Here is a 19,726-nt window from a genome sequence, read left to right as displayed (position 1 = left end):
ACAAACCTCTAGTAACTTCCGAATGAAAAAAAATTACAAGGGAAAATTCGCGTATAGAAGCAAAAAACATTTTAAAAAATACCAATTAATTTAAACTTATTTGTAAACTACTTATTTTTCCTACTGTGAAGGAAGCTAAAAAATGAAAGAAAAGGGGGAGACGGGTAAAAGCAGATGGGCTCCAATCAATAGAAACTAGGAAATGACGCGCATAGCGCCGGTTCCATTGCGCGCAAATACATTTTTCACGCGCACAATTATTTTTGGGGCCAAAATGGTTTGGGTGCCTGAAATTGAGTGGGGGGGGGGGGGGGAGGGGTATTGGTAAAGAAGAGAGGGTGTGAAAATTTGTCAAATACCGGTAGAAATTTTATATTTAATTTTTAGAACTTCTTTAAGTTCTTCCGTATGTCCGAATTATTGATTTAGTCATCTTAGAATTGTCCTATCGATTTCAAACTTGACTTGATGATTCCCGTACAATTTAAGAAGCGTAGGAACTCTGTAAACATAATTAGTCAGTCCGTAGGCTGTTTAAAATGTTGATAAAAAGAATTTTAAAAAATTCCATAAGATATGACTATTTTATCCTTCTGATTTTCAGAAGAATGATTTCTAGGACAATAAGGCATTTTGTTAAAATCAAAGTATTATTACTTTTTATTTATTAATGTTCGTTTGTATGACCATCTGTTTTTATAAGCTTCGCTTTTATAAATGTTTTGATCCTTCTTTGATAATAAATCTAAAATATTAAAATAACTAGAGAGAGGGGACAATAGGCCATTTATTTCTCTAGTCCACAAAGTTCTTCCTATTTTTTTTTATTTCAACAACTTAGTGGACTTTTACTGAATTATGATTTGTTGGATTATCAAGTTTAGTGTTCAAACGTTTCAACAATCTTCAGAAGGGGTAGTTTTGTGTGTCATCATTGGGGAGGTACATCAATTTATCGGCCATCGTCTTATCCCTTTAGATCCCTAAGATAAAATATTATTAATTACCTCTTTAAAATTTGGTATATTTGATACTTGACGATGAGTGTAGGAAAAAGAATAAAATTTTATATAATTTCTGATTTTTCTCGTTTAGTTTGGATTTGTTTTCGACAGTTTTCTTTGTTCTCTTCTGCAGTATGTAAACAGTTTGTTCTCTAAAAGAAAAGAAAAAAACATATAAATGTCTTTTATGCATGACCGACAAACTGAAGGATCAAGTACTTGTATTCTAAATGTTCTTTAACAAGGTAATCTTCACAAAAAAATACTTTGTAGAAGCCAAGAAAATCACAGTTTCCCCATCTGCCTGTAATATGATGCAATACTCTAACGCCCACTGGTGGCTATTAGGTTAAGTAACATCGAACAGACAACCAACCCTTTAATTGCACAACATTTGTTTGAGAAGTTCTAACTGTGCATGATAATGAGTTGTGCCTGTTTATGACGATTTGTCGGGCCCAGATTCGAACCTATCACCTCTCCGACGACGAGCATATGCGCTACATGATAAGCCAAGGTCGCGTGTTCGACTGTAACGTCCTTGAATTTTGACAGATTAAAAAAATGTATTTTATTTTTAGGTAAACAATCTAATCATAATATCATATTTTGCGATTTGCATACAATACAAATTAATCTTACTTGCGTGTTATTGCTATGCTACTTATGGTTACAACGATCCTTGCTGTAACGATTTATTAATAGTTAGTTATCGCATCGTATTATAAACAGCTTTCCGCGGATATAAAACGTACAATCATAAGATTAAACCAGTTTTGTTAGCCCCGAGATGCCGAAGGCACAGTCTAACAAAACTGGTTTTAATAATATAATTATACATTTTTATATTCATAGAAAACTGGATATAATGTTATACATAATTTTCAGTATGGCTGAACACCGGTTCCAATCCAGCGGATATTAATCGGTTTGGAAGTCTTACTGGAAAGGACAATTTACCTGTGTATATTTCTATCCATTATGATGAAGACATATTATTCACAAAACCTAAAAAAAGTAAATAAAATAAATAAAACTATGTTCCACTGGTATTTTTTAAGGGGTAATATTGTTAATCATCATTGTCTTATCCCTTAAGATCTTCTGAGTATGAATGAAAAGCATTTTGAAGGGGTAATTATGTTTATCATCATTGGTAATGTAGACGAACCTTAAACTGTCCCACTTTGAGAAAGACGATTCCAGTTACGTAATATACATTTAGGGAAGGGGGGAAGAAAATCTCTTCACTTTTCTCCCATCTTTTTTGAAGAGATTTTCTTCCCCCCTTCCCTTTTTCTTTCCCGAAACGTATATGACGTCACTGTAATCGTCTTTCTCAAAGTGGGACAGTTTGGGGTTCGTCGTAATGTACATAAATCAATCATCTATTGTCTTATCCCTTAAAATCCCTATGTATGAATGAAAAGCATTTTTTAAAGGGGTAACTTTGTTTATTGGAATTGGTAATGTACATAAATTAATCATCTATTGTCTTATCCCTTAAAATCCCTATGTATGAATGAAAAGTTCAAATTAGAAAAAGAGACAATCTTTTACTTTTACTGCATTCCAGGGATCTAAAGGAATAAGACAATGGCCGAAAAATTTTTGCACATCCCCAATGATGATTCACAAATTTACCCTTTCTGTAGAATAAAATTAGGCGTTGAAACGTTTAAGCACTCAACTTAACTACCCAACCAATCAAAATTGAAGGAAAGTCCCAAAAGTTGTTAAGACAACGGATAAGAAAACATTTGTATAAGACTTTGGGGACTAGTGTAATAAATAACCCAATGCCCTCTGCCCTCCCTGACTGCATTCACTAAAGATGTCACTTCATTACAACGCGACGTATAGAAATAAACTTTAATTTAACAAGGATGACATAAAATCGAAGCTATGAAATCAAAATAACGTAATAAACAGAATATTAATCCATACGTCTAAATAAAATTGTTGGTAAATTTGTTAAATACGGGATACTTTCATTATTAGGCCTTGATTTATATTATAGAGATAACTCACTTAAAGTATTGGACCTTGTTGTCCTAGGAGTTATCGTTTAAAAAATTAGATGAATAGGATGATTATATTATACAAAAATCTTTGTAACACAAATCAGCATCTTTAAATAGAGGATCGGACTTTCTTTTATAATGATGCTACGCTTCATAAATCACACCTAACTATTCCAGGAATCATCATGCAAATTATAACAGTATTGATATAGGGTCCAATAACATGCCTAAAATTAGGAATAAGTGCAATCTTCTACGGACGGACAAATGGATTAACCTACAGACAGGACCTAATTAAAGAAAAGCTCCGATTTTAACAAGTAGCAGTACCAATTATGACGAACCCCAAACTGTCCCACTTTGAGAAAGACGATTCCAGTGACGTCATATACGTTTAGAGAAAGTGGGAAGAAAATCTCTTCCATTTTCTCCCATCTCTTTTGAAGAGATTTTCTTCCTCCTTCCCTTTTTCTTTCCCGAAACGTATATGACGTCACTGGAATCGTCTTTCTCAAAGTGGGACAGTCTGGGGTTCGTCCCAATGATCCTTATTTAAATCATGAAATCTAACAAGCTTAAATAGAATTAAAGATCATATTTTATCATTACGGATGGACGTTCGGACGAACCGACCTTAAATGTAGAAAAGCTTCGTTCCCAAAAAGATTATATGAATGTAATGTGTCCTACGTCCGTAATATCCACAAGACAAGGAGGAAGTTGACAGTGGACTGGAAAATATACTGGTACCCAAAGTTTTATAACAGTATTTGTTGGCTCAAACTTGGATACTTTTATCGAATAATGATGTTTATTTCCAAACTACAGAGTAGTGTCCAAACTTTTTAACCAATAGTTCTTATCCTCCTAAGGGGTAATTTGATTATCATCAATGGAGATGTTAATCAATTTATTGTGAATTGTCTTATCCCCTATCTTATCTTATCTAAGCTCCCTGGTGTCATATCCAGTGACTGCTGGAGCCAAATAGAATGAATGTTAGTGCACCCAGGGAAACAGGGAGGGGACAATGGATTATGAAACAACAGTGCTGAGCTGGATCTTTTAAATGTGTAGCCGTTGCCGTTGCCGCTGCCAGAGGTACAGCAACTAACCTAATAGAGATTTTTAAATCAAATTGGCTACGCGTGGCCACAGCTCTATATGCGATCTTTAAATCACAACCACTTTTTGAATTTTTCGTAAAAATATGAAAAATAATAATAATAATAACACGTAAAAACTTCAAACGTTTAAAAATCCATGTTTTATTGGCTGCACTGGCAGTGGCGACAGCTACGACTACGGCCAAGATTACGACCACGGCTACGGCAACGGCTTCATATTTAAAGATCCAGCTGTTGTTTTATATATACTGAGATTTAGTCATAATGGGAGTTCTCGCGCAAATGACCTTGTTTAGCATTGATACCCCCCTTCTTATTATCAAAAAACTATCCCCCTAATTTAAAGTTTTTTACATAGAAATTAAGGGGGGGGGGGTTGATTAGTGCTTAACACGCTTTTTTTGTGAAAGCAAAGCACATCATAGTGTCAAAATAATAACAGGCACCCAAGGTTTGATAAGAGGACCCCCCCCCCCCCCCCACCTTATTTCAAATTGTTGAAATAAATCAAATTTCTAGCACCTGTGGAGCTTCAAATCCTTACTTAACCCAACCTTGTCTAAAATAAAAAATCTATTTATTTATATTTTATAATCATTTTGGCTATTTATTTTTAATTTTAATCTATAAACCATCCAAGAACGTTCAAGCTTATTCATTTAAGGGGGGAAGGGGTGAAAAGTTAAAAAAAGGGTTTTTTTTTGGGGGGGGGGGAAGGTTAACAAACAAAAATAAAATTTTTTTGGGTGCCTACGGAACCCCCAAATTAATTTGGGGGAGGATATTCACCCCTCTCCCTCTTGGTTTTCCTGGAAAAATCCCTGCCTCCCTGAAAAGTAGCACTCACCAATAAATTAAATGGTTAGATGGACAAGACTAGCTTTAACACAGACAATGGAACATTTAAAAATACACACATCCGATAATGTAAAACAAAATTACTCTTTTTATAAATTAAAATCATTAGTTTTGACACTACAAATAAGCATAACTAAAAATTCAATTAAAGTACCCAAACTTTATTAGGCCAACGAATTTAACTTTGGGTACTAATGTAATTTACAGTCCAATGACCCCTCCCTCCCTGTTCTAACCTCACCATCACCACGACATGGTGTGCGTTCTCTTCCGCCAATTAAAATAAATTCAAATGGCAAATGATTAATTTCTTAAAAGTGATTGTTTGTGTTATAATTGCTAAAAATCATAATAATTTTTAAACTTTTATTAATACAAAAATACCAATCTTTACTGTAAATTACACTGGTACCTAAAGTTTTTTTTGTTAACTTATTCGTTGGATTTAAAACTTTGGTTACTTTAACAAAATAATGATGGGCTGGATCAAACAAGTAGTATCCAAACTTTTCAACCAATAATTCTAATCCACAGGAGGAATAATTTTGAATATAACATATATTTATCGTCCATTGTCTTATCCCTGTAGGTCCCTGGTGGTTTGTAAGCGGATGTGATGTTACATCCCACGACTTACATAAATGTTTCTCTCTAACCTAACCACACACATACAAATTTAAAAAAGTCTATTTACTTTATAATTATCGTTATTGCGTTATCACTATATAAAAATAATGGGTTGTCTATCTGACTGTCTGTATCGTAGGATCTCGCAGCTGAGCCGGTATGGATCTCCTTTAGAAAGGCTTTTTAAAGGGTCAAGGGAAGGTTTATATCTTGAGAAATGCCGTACCTTCCTTCCTCCCAGAGGAAATCGCTTCAGACGTTGAAGAGAAATTAATGGAGACCTGCAATACAGACAGACAGACAGGCAGACAGTTTTTGTTACATCACTACTTGTTCCTGATTATAAACTATTTATCTTAAAGGTTTGTTATTATCATTGTTTATATTATACCAGCTGAGAGAGGGTCTAGTGAAATAGCCTAAAACCATCCCGGAAGGGATTATGCAAATATTCCCTATAAGAAAGAACACAATTGGTTCAGTGGTTATCGTGATCTTAACGTAAAAACAAAAAAAACTTACTACTTGTTGCTTTGTAGATATTTTCAGCCTTTCTTCATATTTTAAAGTGCGAATTTTTTTTCTGTGTAAAAATATTTTGAAATGTTTTTTTTAAAATCTGTTTGTCTTATGCATAAAGTATACAAAAAATATTTATGCAGGGCTCGGCAGCCACATTCACTTGTCCTTTGGTAAGCATAATGTTTTAAAAATTCGCAGCCAAAGCCGTTAAAACAATACCTAGCCGAACTATTTTAATAATGCCTTCATCCATAACCATTTCTTATTCGTTGGTTTAAAAATTTTGGGGACTCGTTGAATTTTGATTGGTTGGTTTATTTAGTTGAGTTTCCAAACATTTCTACCATTAGTTGTAACCTACAGAAGGAATAATATTGTGTAACATCATTAAGGATTTACATCAATTTATCGGTTATTGTCTTATCCCTTATCCCGCGGCTGCCCTGTAAATCTGCAATAACGTTAAATATTTATCTTCAACTTTATTTTTAGGAATATTATATGTGCATTATACGTACACTAGCGGCTTCGCCCCTTGATTTAAAAAAAAATTAAGGCGAAATTCGTAAAAGGACCAGGGAAACCTTAAGCAAATTCTTTTTAAAAAAATGGGGGGGGGTTTGTTTTTGAGGGGGTTGGGGTTTCCCAACCCCCAAGAAAATAGCTTAAAACCACCACAGGACCAATAGGTATATACCCTGAAGAGTAGAATCCGATCGGTTCAGTGGTTACGGAGGTCTTAAGGGACAGACGGACAGACAGACGGACGGACAGACGGACAGACATCATTCTACTTTGTATTATATAAAGCGCAGCTTCTCTGGTATTATATAACGTCTGTATGTCCTTCCGTCACATTTCCAGGGCAATTTCCTTTGGAGGGTGAAACTTCGCATAATGTGTAGATTTAAGTCTAAACAATGATTTATGAAGCAGCTTATAGTACCTAAATGACGACATACAATACATATGACCAATAATAGACCAGTATAGATTTGAATTAAACTATGTATACTGGCCTATCATTGGTCATTTGTATTGTATGACGTCATTTTTTATTAGGCTCTATAAGCTACTTCGTGATTTACGGCCCCCTTTAATACGCAAATATTTTTTGCATATCAAATCCAACATAAAACACAGAGCCGAAGTTAAAAATAAACTGATAAAATATAGAATGATCAAATCATGTATTTATGTATTAATAGCGAAATGTCCTTATGTTTGTCCGTAACGTTTAGCTCCAATCGAAATCGTTAATTTAGTAATGCTAGAACCGCCCTATCTTTGTATTATGATTTTAAGAGCAATAAAATATAATCTATAAGCATAGCAACTCTAGAATCTTTACCAGAAAGTCCGTATTTCCATAAAAAAAAAACATGTTATTACAAGAAGTTTTAACATGATGAGTTGTCAATTTTATGTAAAGATTATTTATATTACAATTTTCATAAGGAAGGAAGGGGACAATGGTCTGTTTATTACATTAGTCCCCAAAGTTTTTTTTATAACTTTGGAGACATTAGTGAATTTTGATTGGTTGGATTATGAAGTTGAGTGTTCCAACGTTTCAACTACTAATTTTAATATAACGTAAATCAATTTATCGGCCATTGTCTTATCCCTTTAGATCCCTGATATATTGGTACTCTAAGAAACTCTATTGGTGTAAAAAGTGCAAGCTAAAGAGAAAAGAGAACTTTTATTCATGATTTTACGTTCTTACAAAATCTACACATATTATTAGAATCTTCCAATTGCTTTGAAACTTTAAACTAGGACAATAGTCGAAGTAAAGATGTATATCCTCAATGATTATAAACAAAATTATGATATTATCCTTTTTGTACAATTATTGTTTGAAACGTTAAGCCAACCATTAGATTAAATAAGAGCACCCAATGTTTTTAAGCAAACGAATAAGAAAAAGTGTTTAACTTTGGGTATTCGTGTAACTTAAACTCAAATTTTTCCTCCCTCCGTGCTTTAGGAAATCTAGCTACTTTGCAAAACTTAAAATTGCTGTATTACAAAAATACTTTTTTCTCCGAAGTGTATAAAAAAAATGCAGCGTTCCTGTTTATTTATAGAAATATTATTTATAATACTTTTACGCGTTTTTCTATATATATAACAACACTTTTTTTCGCATGATCGAATTATATCCAGTTTTACAAAGGATAAAGAGTTGGTTGAATAAGCAAAAAAAATCCAAAGCATCTCTATTGTATTATAGTCTTATTGTGTAAGTATGTCCATGTTAAGTATCCTGTATTTACGCAATTTTGAATTAGATAGATGAGAAATACTAGTCCAGATTTCTAATTGTTGTTGGGTTAGGTTTATTTTTATCTTAGGGTTATATAAAGTACCTGGATGTCTATCTGACTCTGTGTGTATGTGTCTACCTATCTGAATATTTTATCTTAGGGTTATATAAAGTACCTGGATGTCTATCTGACTCTGTGTGTGTGTGTCTACCTATCTGAATATTTTATCTTAGGGTTATATAAAGTACCTGGATGTCTATCTGACTCTGTGTGTGTGTGTCTACCTATCTGAATATTTTATCTTGTGGTTATATAAAGTACCTGGATGTCTATCTGACTCTGTGTGTATGTGTCTACCTATCTGAATATTTTATCTTGTGGTTATATAAAGTACCTGGATGTCTATCTGACTCTGTGTGTGTGTGTCTACCTATCTGAATATTTTATCTTAGGGTTATATAAAGTACCTGGATGTCTATCTGACTCTGTGTGTATGTGTCTACCTATCTGAATATTTTATCTTAGGGTTATATAAAGTACCTGGATGTCTATCTGTGTGTCTACCTATCTGAATATTTTATCTTAGGGTTATATAAAGTACCTGGATGTCTATCTGTGTGTCTACCTATCTGAATATTTTATCTTAGGGTTATATAAAGTACCTGGATGTCTATCTGTGTGTCTACCTATCTGAATATTTTATCTTAGGGTTATATAAAGTACCTGGATGTCTATCTGTGTGTCTACCTATCTGAATATTTTATCTTAGGGTTATATAAAGTACCTGGATGTCTATCTGACTCTGTGTATGTGTCTACCTATCTGAATATTTTATCTTAGGGTTATATAAAGTACCTGGATGTCTATCTGTGTGTCTACCTATCTGAATATTGCTCAACGCTGAACTGATATAGTTCTCCTTAACAATGTAGCTTCTCGAAAATGACCACCCGAATTTCCTTTTACTTTTAAAAAAAAACTAAAATTGAAAATAGGGGATCAACCTCCCCTACTCCCCCCCCCTTACCCATCTAAAGTGACCTTTGAGGCCTCTTGGGGCACTTTGAACGAGCTACTTTTACCTATTCCTTCAAACCTAACTCAAACCAAAAATTGTTTTGCTCCGTTTGTATGACGTCATAATCTCGACAACAAACAACTACTCAATTATCTACAGGGAAGGAGGGAGGGGACAATTAACTGAAAATTACACTGGTACCCAAAGTTTTATAACCACATTATTCCTTGCATTAAAAACCTTGGTTACTGTTATTGTGTTGTAATTTGAGTGTTTAAACGTTTCAACCACTTTTTGTAATCTACAAAAGGGGTAAGACGAACCCCAAACTGTCCCACTTTGAGAAAGACGATTCCAGTGACGTCATATACGTTTCGGGAAAGAAAAAGGGACGGGGGGAAGAAAAGAGATGGGGAAAAGGGAAGAGATTTTCTTCCCCCCTTCCCTAAACGTATATGACGTCACTGGAATCGTCTTTCTTAAAGTGGGACAGTTTGGGGTTTGTCAAGGGGTAATTTTGTTTATCATCATTGGGGATATACATTCATTTATCGTCATGGGAAGAAATGATTGTAGATTATTTCCAACTACATTTATTTCCTTTAGCACCTTGATTATTTATACAACTTGCCTTATCTATTTACAACAATAAAACTTTAAAACTAAATAGGTTTTTTTTGTTGTTTTTATATAATTTATTTAGAGTTAAACATGAAACAGACTATGAATTTATGTATTTTTAAATGTTTATAATAGATAAATTAGGAATTAAGGAATATAAATCATGTACATTTGAAGTATGAGATATTATTTTAGAAACTCAAGAAAATCTTTTAGAAAATCGGAATTTAGACCCATGTTATTTAAAATTGTTAGAGCAGATTTTACAACAAACAATGATTGAGAGAAACAGTTTAAAATGGTCCATCTTGATAAACATTCATCTTTACTGATTTTTAATGAGCGATCTTGAGCAAATATAGGGTATTTTTACAAGCGTTTTCAAACTTCTTATTATGATTACTTAAACAGTTAGGTAGGAATTAGAGAGCGTAGCAACTCTATATTCGTTACCAGAAATGCGTTATAAGCGTATCATCTCTATAATCAAGTCCTTAAATTGTTTCTTTTGCTTACAATTTTGTTCAGACTTATTATACATTTATATTATGCTCTTTAAGTTCTGACACTCTACAAATGTCAATGTTCATTTGTCCTACCGTTTAAGAGCTTCGCTTTACGTAAATTATTATCCTCGTTTAATATGAAATTTACAGATATTTATTCAATAGACTAGACAAGCGTTTAAGCCCTTAGCCTTTAGATGGAATATACATTTTCAGAAAAATATGGTTGAAAACCTGCCCAGGTCCTATATAAAGCTTCTCTTAAATTAAAGACTCCATCAATTTGCGAGATCTTAACAGACATACAGAAAAACCTTACTTCATTGGTTCATTTGTTGGAATAAAAATACAATGTTACATCAAACCAGATTGAGAGGGAACAAATTTTAGCTCTAAAATTCTCCGGTGTTAATGGAGGTAAAAAAAATATTTTTATATCTACTTATGTGGAAATCTATAGAGAACAAGAACATATACATTTTTCAATAATTGGTTGATAAATATGGGCTGCAGTGCAGATGCTAAAAAATACTTTTCGTGGGTCATACTGTACATAAATTTGTATCTTCTTAATACAGTTATGAGAATTAAATAATTTTTATAAAAGCAGAAATATAATTTATGATTACGGTTTTGACCCTCTAAAAAACGTGATGTATGATTCCATTTTCCCCTCTCTTGGTAATGATATCATAATGGCCGATATGATTTTTGTAATATACCATTCCACTTTCAATAGAGGCGAAACTGGAATGGTACATTTATGTTTACATATCAGTGTATTCATAAACATTGATTTCCTTTTTTAAATCGACACAATAGTAATGGTATATACCAGTTATTTTTTCAAGTTTACATAAAAAAATTTCAATTATGTTGATGTTAAAGGGGATTAAACAACCATTCCAGTTTCGTCGCTTTTGAACGTGGAATGGTACATTAGCCTTGATGTATCATCACCAAGAGAGGCAAAATTGGAATGGTATTTTACAAAAATCATATTGGCCTTGATGATATCATTACCAAGAGAGGGGAAAATGGAATCATACATCACGTTTTTTAGAGGGTCAAAACCGAAATCATAGATTATATTTCTGCTTTTATAAAAATAAATTCAACCTCCTAACTGTTGTTTATTCTATTTACTTTAAATCGATTTTAACATAACAAAGAATAATAAGAAATTAGCAACTGGGCCCTTAGCATCTATAGAGACTTTCTAGCTTTTTCTTAAACAATACTAAGACTACTTTATAATACACTATGTATGTCTGTCCGTCAGTCAGTCAGTCCGTAACGCTAGGGGTGAAATCTGCTTTACTTGGCTGCTTTTGAAGATAGACAGCTAAAATTTTTAATGAAGGACATTTACGCATACAGTCTATACATTGTTTTGTCCGTCTGTCTGTCGTTCATGCTCAAAAAGACACTTTCTCTTTTACTAACTTTCTCTGTTAGTCTCAATATGTTTTAATGTTCGTTAGTCTTTACCTTTATGGATGTTGTCATCCTTGTTTGTCTAAAAATTGCACCAAAGTCAATACATAACCATAACTTACCCCATAAAAATGTAAAATCTTCACTTCCTTCTTGCAATGCGCGTCCTGTGCACGTAGCAACGCACGTAATAACTACGGAACAATTTCTTTTTTTTTGTGTCAACACAAAAAAAACACGGCTTTTTAACTTTTTTGGGGTATTTAAAAACTGTTTGTCTGTTTTGTGTATTTCCTAGTTATTATTTTGACACTTTAAAGGCCACCTCTCCAATATTGACTGGATGTTTTACAAACATGGAACCATTGTGGGTGGTTTTAAGGGGGGGGGGGGGGGTTCCAGGGGTAGGGGGAATAATAGACACATGGAGTGTGGAGGGGGGGGGGGGGTGGGTTAAATGAAGATAAATGTAATATTTTAAAAAGATTTAACAGTAGGGGGTTCCTTTTTAAACAATTAATATAATCAAATTTAACTTTTTCATAAAAAAAGTATTTTTGACTTTTTTTTTAATTGTTAAAGCTCTGATAAAATTTCTAAGTTTGTTTAAGCACATATAGAGTGTATGTACACATATGAAAGCTAAATGGGCAGATGGACCATGCGAGTTACACGGACAAAATCCCCAGAGAAAGTTTTCCACGGTAATATTTTAAACCTAGTATTTATCAGGCATTATAAATGCCATAAATTTTGTATTTGTTAAGAGACAAGGGAAAATGTTTACTACACTAGTCCCCAAAGTTTTTAAATAACGTTTTCTTTTACGTTGGCTTAACAACATTGGAGACTTTAGTGAATTTTTATCTTTATATTATGTAATATGATTAATCAAAATAATTTATTATTTAAGTTGATTAAAACACTATTTGATTTAATCTTCAAAAAGGGTAGGTTTGTTTTTTATAATTGTCTTAATCCTAGAGGTAACTGTAAACGTTATTGAGTTCTCAATATTTTCGTTTCTGAAGATTCTTATCAATCAAAGACATTGTAAGACATGAATTTTCATTACGGTATAACATTACCTAGCATTAATTAACCTTTGAGGGAAAGTTTGATGGGGAAAATTTGCCCTGGGATATTTGAGCTGCACGTGCAGATGGACTATTTCAGTTATAAATGTTTTAATGTTGGCATCTGCACACAAAAATTAAACTCTTCATTGTGTATTGATAGAAAGGGGGCTGGGGGAGGGGGGTGGGTGACAGGAAAGGCCTGGAGGTCTTTATAGGGGGGAGGAGGGGTAGGAGGGGAATTGATATTTAAATACGTGCGATACGGTGCTTTTTCAATGTAGCAAAAATTGTTTTCTTATATGTCTTGTTAATAAAGTCTAGCATCTAGCGGCTCCTTATAGAAAAGGATTAGCATATGGCAGAAAAAAATAGCATAAAACCATTCCAGGTCCTATGCGAAGGCTTCCAATCGGTTGAAATCTTCAGCTTTAAACAAACAAAATAAAAACGTTACTAATTTATACAATAGGATATTTTTAAGCAAAATGATATTGTTAAATGTAATAGGAATTTATATATATTAAGTTTACCTTTTTTTCATTCATTTTCAAATTGTTTAATTTTTTATTGCTGTTTTTTTTATAAAATATTTTTTGCAGTTTTTATTTAAATCTTGTGCGATATAGTGTAAAGTATAGTGTAGGTATGGAATAACCAGGTGGGAAGGGATATTGGACTGAAAAGAATAATTGTCTTATCCATCAAAATATATATCTAGTTATAGATTAACGCCCGAGAAAACGGGGATATTGGGCTGTTTAGTACATTAGTCCCCAAAGTTGTATAATAACGTTTTCTTATTTGTTGGCTTATCAACTAAGGCGACTTTTATAATAATTTTATTCGTTGGTTCATTATGTTGAGTGTCCAAACTTTTCAACCACTAATTGTAATCTAAAAAAAGGGTAATTTTGTGTTTCATCATTTCATGTACATCAATTAGTCGGTCATTGTCTTATCCCTTTAGAACCCTGGATTAACGCAGATGGACCATTATGGACCAGAGAGACGGGTAAAAGTAAAAGCTGAACAAGAACAAGTATATCCATAAGTATTGTAGAAACAATAACATAAAAAATAGGATCATGGAATGAAAACGAAGAAGGGGGTTTCGACGTAATTGCACGATAGCTTTTTTTTCTTGTTTCTAGTCTCGGGGGGCTCTAACCCTGCGGGGCAATCATTAAAATTTACTTAACTTAACCTAACCTAAACCCGCTACTTCATTTTTTTATTAATTAATTTAAGTAAACTAGTAAACCGATTGAGTTATCTTTTTTTAGGGAAACTTTACATAGGTCCCAGGACGGGTTTATGTTATTTAACTGCCCTCTCTCCTTTTCAATGGATGCTAGTGGCGCAGCAACTAGTGGTGCTATACAACATGAATGTTATTAAGACCTCGCTAACAAGTCAACAAGTAACAACAAGCTAACAAGTAAAACTGTAATAGGTCTCGAGATGGCCTAATATTATATCTTAAACTAGCGGCTACGCCCCTAGAGGCCTCTTGTGGCATTTAAATGTGTTTTATTTTATTTTAAATATCTAATTTGAGAAATAATTTGTCTATGTTATCAGCTGTTAAATTCATGTTTCTACGCAGCGCGATTACGCTAGCGACACTATGCGGCGGAAATATTTCATTTTTTTTTCGATTTTATTGTGATTTCTCTGGAGGGTGGTGGTACCCTCCCCCAAAATAGTTATAAACCTTCCCGGGACCTATGAGAAGCTACCCTGTTAAGGAGAACCCGATCGGTTCAGCGGTTAGCGAAATCCTTCGGTACAGACACACAGACAAACAGACAAACATCCTGTTACTTTAGTATAAGGATTAAAGCCTTGGTGGTTTAAGGATTATTAGGTCTTTGTGAAACAGACTGAAAAACACTGGAACAGATCCTCATATAGAGCAGATGCACTTTTTCAAAAAGGGGTCATGATACCTAGGGGTATATAGGCGTTGTAGGGGTAATTTTAATAATTGGGGGGTGGATGGGGTGGGTGGTGTTAAGGGCCATATTGAGGCCTTATTAAATACACAGACACTCACACACACCCATACACAGACACACACACACACATAAGCGCGGAAATTGAGGAAATTTTAGTGGATTAATTAGAAAATTGATATCTTTGCCATCATCAGGAAGGAAGGGGACATTGGGATGTTTATTACACTGGTCCCCAAAGTTTTATAATAACTTTTTCTTATTCGTTGACTCAACAACTCTGGTGACTATATTGAACTTTGATCGGTTGGTTTATTTAATTAAGTGTTCAAACGTTTTAATCACCAATTGTAATCTACAGAAGGGGTAATTTTGTGTATCATCACTGGGATTGTACATCAATTAATCGGTCATTGTCTTATCCCTTTAGATCCCAGACCATCATTCTTTCAAAGGAAATACGAGATTAAACAAAAACTTTGGAATTATTAATTAAAGATTTATGCAAAATTTAATTTTTTTTTATAAACGGTGAAATTAAGATTATAAGATAGAAATTTTTTATACGTTTATTAAAAGCGAAGCTTTTCTATAATTAAGGTCGGTCCGTCCGTTAGCTCTTTTCGTTAATTTAAATTCATCTGATTTTTTGAATTTCTGATTTCTATTACAACAAGGTATATTGTTATAAGCGAAGCATCTCTATAATCAAGTTCTAAAAACGTCAGTATGCCCTTAAACAGTAACATGTATTTAATCAGTTTTGCAACAAATTTACTTCAAATTTTGTATAGACATATGCATTAATATTCAGTTTATTCAGTTCTGGCACTCTACAAGTGTTAATGTTCGTTTGTCCTTCCATTTCAGAGCTTCGCTTTTATGGATGTTGTCATCCTTAGTTAATTTTATATCCTATTATATAAAGTATCAAGCTTTTTGCCGTTGCGAAGAGTCTCGCTAACCACTGAACCGACATGGTTCTCCTTTACAGCAAAGCTACTTATTGATCCTGTGATGGTTTTAGGCTATTTTTCTCCCCTTTCACATACCTTCGAAAATAGAGCCCCTAGATGCTATGGTTGCACCACTAGTGTTTTTTTAGTGTAGGAAGTGGACAATAAAAGATAATTAATAATATTTGCTATTGCTAATAAAGGCAGGATTACACATAAAATATATTGGGAAAGGTTGATTAATAATCTGGGAGGGATGGGATATTAGACTGTATTTTACACTAGTCCCCAAAGTCTTATAGTAATGTTTTCTTATTAGTGGCTTAACAACTTTGGGGACTCTTATCGAATTTTAATTGTTTGGTACTTTAATCAAGTGTCCAAACGTTTCAACCACTAAAAGTAATCTACAGAAGGGGTAATTTTGTGTATCATCATTGGGGATGTACATAAATTTAAAAGCCATTGTCTTATCCATGATGATACATAATAAATTATATAAATTTAGATGTAATACTTTAAGCTACCTTGCATCGATGGAAATAAAGAGAAATTAAACAAATTTTCAGGGATTTCTGGGGATAAGACAACGAAATCTTAAATTTCAGTCCCCGTTATCATAACAGTTCTATAGTATATATGTATAAACATATATCTATCTTCTACCCTTTTTCAACGACCTTTTTCGTCTGCTATAAAATTATTTTCTGCTACATGTCTGTTAATATAACTGATAACATTGGTTGATTTCAATGACCCAATTGAGAGTCGGCACAAGGACACTGCAATTGGGAGATACAGTTATATAACCCCTTCTCCCTCTAGTGTTTAACTCTAATGTTATAATAAACAAAAAAACCTTTTATAGATAAAAGAATATTGATTTATATGTTTACACTTATACCTAAATAAATCAAGCTAATAATAATATGCTTACACTTACTGCTAGTTTTTACCAACCAATCATGATTTGACAAAAGCACACAAACTTTATAAATCAAAAATTCAGAAAACTTGTGTTTAAAACTTGGGTAATTGTAAGATTTTCAGTCCAATGTCCACTTCCTCTCCCCCTGAAAATTGAAAACTTTGTAACAATGTATTGTAACGGCGGATGGGTTGTAATAAAAGGATTTTATTTCATTGTATCTCAGATAATGGATATACCAATGTTATTACTCTCAGGAAGTAAAAGGGATAAAACAAAGGCCGATAAATTGATGTTCATCTCTAATGATGATACAAAAAATTACCCATTCTGCAGATTGAAATTAGTGGTTGAAACGTTTGAACACTCAACTTAATGAGAGAAACAGTAGAAATTCACTAAAGTCCATAAAGTTGTTAAGCTAACGAATAAGAAAATTAAAAAATAACTTGAGGGACTAGTGTAATATACAGCCTATTGTCCCCCATCCCCTCTCTCTCTCTCTCTATGAATACATTACTCTATTTGAGTCGCGTAAAAAATAAGAATGCATATGGTGGGGAAATGTGGTTTTCTCAGCTGCTGTACAAGATAAACTTTTTTTGTGGAGATTCCATATACGAAAGAGCATACAGTATAATATATATTTGGTCCGTAAGTATGTCGTTCATGCTAAAAATGACACTCAATTCACATTGTGATTTTCTATAAATTTTTTTTTTTTATATTTCCATTTGTATCCAATTTTGTTCGTCCATGAATTCTATTGCTTTGCTGCATATGGATGTTGTCATCCTGGTAGATCCAGGGTTTCTGCGATCCAAAACGTAAAAAAGGATGCGCCAAATATACATATAGAGCTAATCCTCTTCTTGACATTTCTATTTTTCATATAGTTCAGAAGATAGACATGCCTCACTTTGATGTGATCTATCTCAATAATAGTAAAAAATAGTACAATAGATATTTCTCGCGGATATAAAATATACAATTATAAGATAAAAACTAGTTTTTTTAGCCCCCTGGTGCCGAAGGCACCGGCTAAAAAAACTGGTTTTAATCTTTTGATTGTACATTTTTATATTCGTAGAAAGCTGGATATAATACGATGCTAGACATAGTTTTTTCGTATATATGAGAACCCGTTCCTATCCACCGGATTCGAATGCATACGAGAAACAAGTTTACAAATAATTTGGCCTTTAAACTTTATACGTTGGATCAAACTTGCAATGTAAATACTTTTCACCCAATAATTTTACGCTAGAAAAGAGAAAATTTGGTTAATCATCATTGGGTATGCGAATAAATTTATCATCCATTGACCTATCCCTGCAGATCCATGAGTTTAACTGGCCGGGTGGTGAACTGAAATTAGTTTCCGAATGTGAACACATTTTCCTAGGTGTTTCCCAATCCTATCTCAATATTTGCTACTAGCTAAAAAAAACCATCAAACTTCCAAAAAAAAAAATCTAAATTTGAAAAATTAAAACTTTGAATGTATAATGTATAAATCGTTAATACATTCAAATTTTGATTTTTTTTTGAAGTTTGAAGGTTTTTTAGCTAGTAGCAAATATTGAGATAGGATTGGGAAACACCTAGGAAAATGTGTTCACATTCGGAAACTAATTTCAGTTCATCGGCCGGGTGGTGGTTGGTAAATTGGTGGGGTCAATTATGTTGAACATAATAGGAGCGCATGCCTCTATCAGTAGCTGGGAGGTCTCCAGGAAGTTAAAGGGATAAGACAATGGCAGATAAATTGCTGTACATCCCAAATGATAATACACAAAAATATCCCAATTAGAGGTTGAAACGCTTGGGCACTCGATCAAAAGTCCCCAAAGTTGTTAAGCCAACGAATATGAAAATGTTATTATAAAACTTTTGGGACTAGTGTAATAAACAACCCAATGTCTCCTCCCTCTCTGAAGGTCTGCCTTTCAGGTATATGTAGAAAGGGCATTGGATAATAAGTTAATCCCCCCCGCCCCCCAATGTTTGATATATTAATATCTTTTTTAACTCATTGTCCTCTCTCTTCCTAATATACCTTAATCATATTTAAGGTGTGATGTTTAGCAGGTAGGAAAGGGCCATTGAGCTGTTTTTTACACTAGTCCCCAGAGTTTTATGATAACGTTTTCTTATTCGTTGGCTACACAACTTTGGGGACTTTTGATTAAGTGCCCAAACGTTTCAACCTCTAATTGGGATATATTTGTGTATTATCATTGTGGATTTTAATCAATCTATCTGCCATGTCTTATTGAATTTTGATTGATCGAAATCACTAACTGTAATCTGCAGAAGGGGTAGTTTAAGTATCATTATTAGGGATGTACATCAATTCCTCGGCCATTGTCTTATCCCTTTAGATACCTGGATGATTAGGCATACCTATTTTAGAGATAGGTTTACTTTTATTCAAAACAAGTTTGATGTTATTGCAGTTATTAGGATTCATATTCATAGTATTAGAAGCGAAGCTACTCTGTAATTAATTTTTTCAGTCCGTCCGTAACTCAGTGCTTATTTAATATATAATGGGTCCATCGCGACGGTCTGTCAATTATGCATCAAAAGACATATACTTATATCTATAATACAAAGTAGAATGATGTCTGTCCGTCCGTCCCTTAAGATCTCGATAACCATTAAACCGATCGAAAATTTGCGATCCATTCGCATTTTTTTAGCTGGGTAGGTAAGCTGAGCAAAGCCCCTAAAGGCTAGGGGCAAAGCCGCTAATTCATTTACAAAGGTTTTGAAATCGTATATTCTA

General features: G+C 33.5%; 1 long non-coding RNA gene across 1 annotated transcript; it reads right to left on the bottom strand.

Annotated features, from left to right (window-relative positions):
* Positions 1-1,007: 1,007 nt before the first annotated feature.
* LOC145319684 (uncharacterized) lies at positions 1,008-12,336 on the bottom strand. Its single transcript, XR_013879990.1, has 3 exons — positions 12,140-12,336; positions 1,965-2,012; positions 1,008-1,156 (listed from the first exon to the last, which is right to left on the bottom strand). It is a non-coding gene; the product is annotated as an uncharacterized LOC145319684 (long non-coding RNA).
* Positions 12,337-19,726: the final 7,390 nt, after the last annotated feature.

Source organism: Acartia tonsa, chromosome 5 (assembly GCF_053477335.1).
Source record: "Acartia tonsa isolate MP-2025a chromosome 5, ASM5347733v1, whole genome shotgun sequence".
Taxonomy (NCBI): Eukaryota; Metazoa; Arthropoda; class Copepoda; order Calanoida; family Acartiidae; genus Acartia; species Acartia tonsa.
The sequence above is the reverse complement of the archived record's forward strand: the minus strand, read 5'-3'. Positions and strand labels throughout refer to the sequence as shown.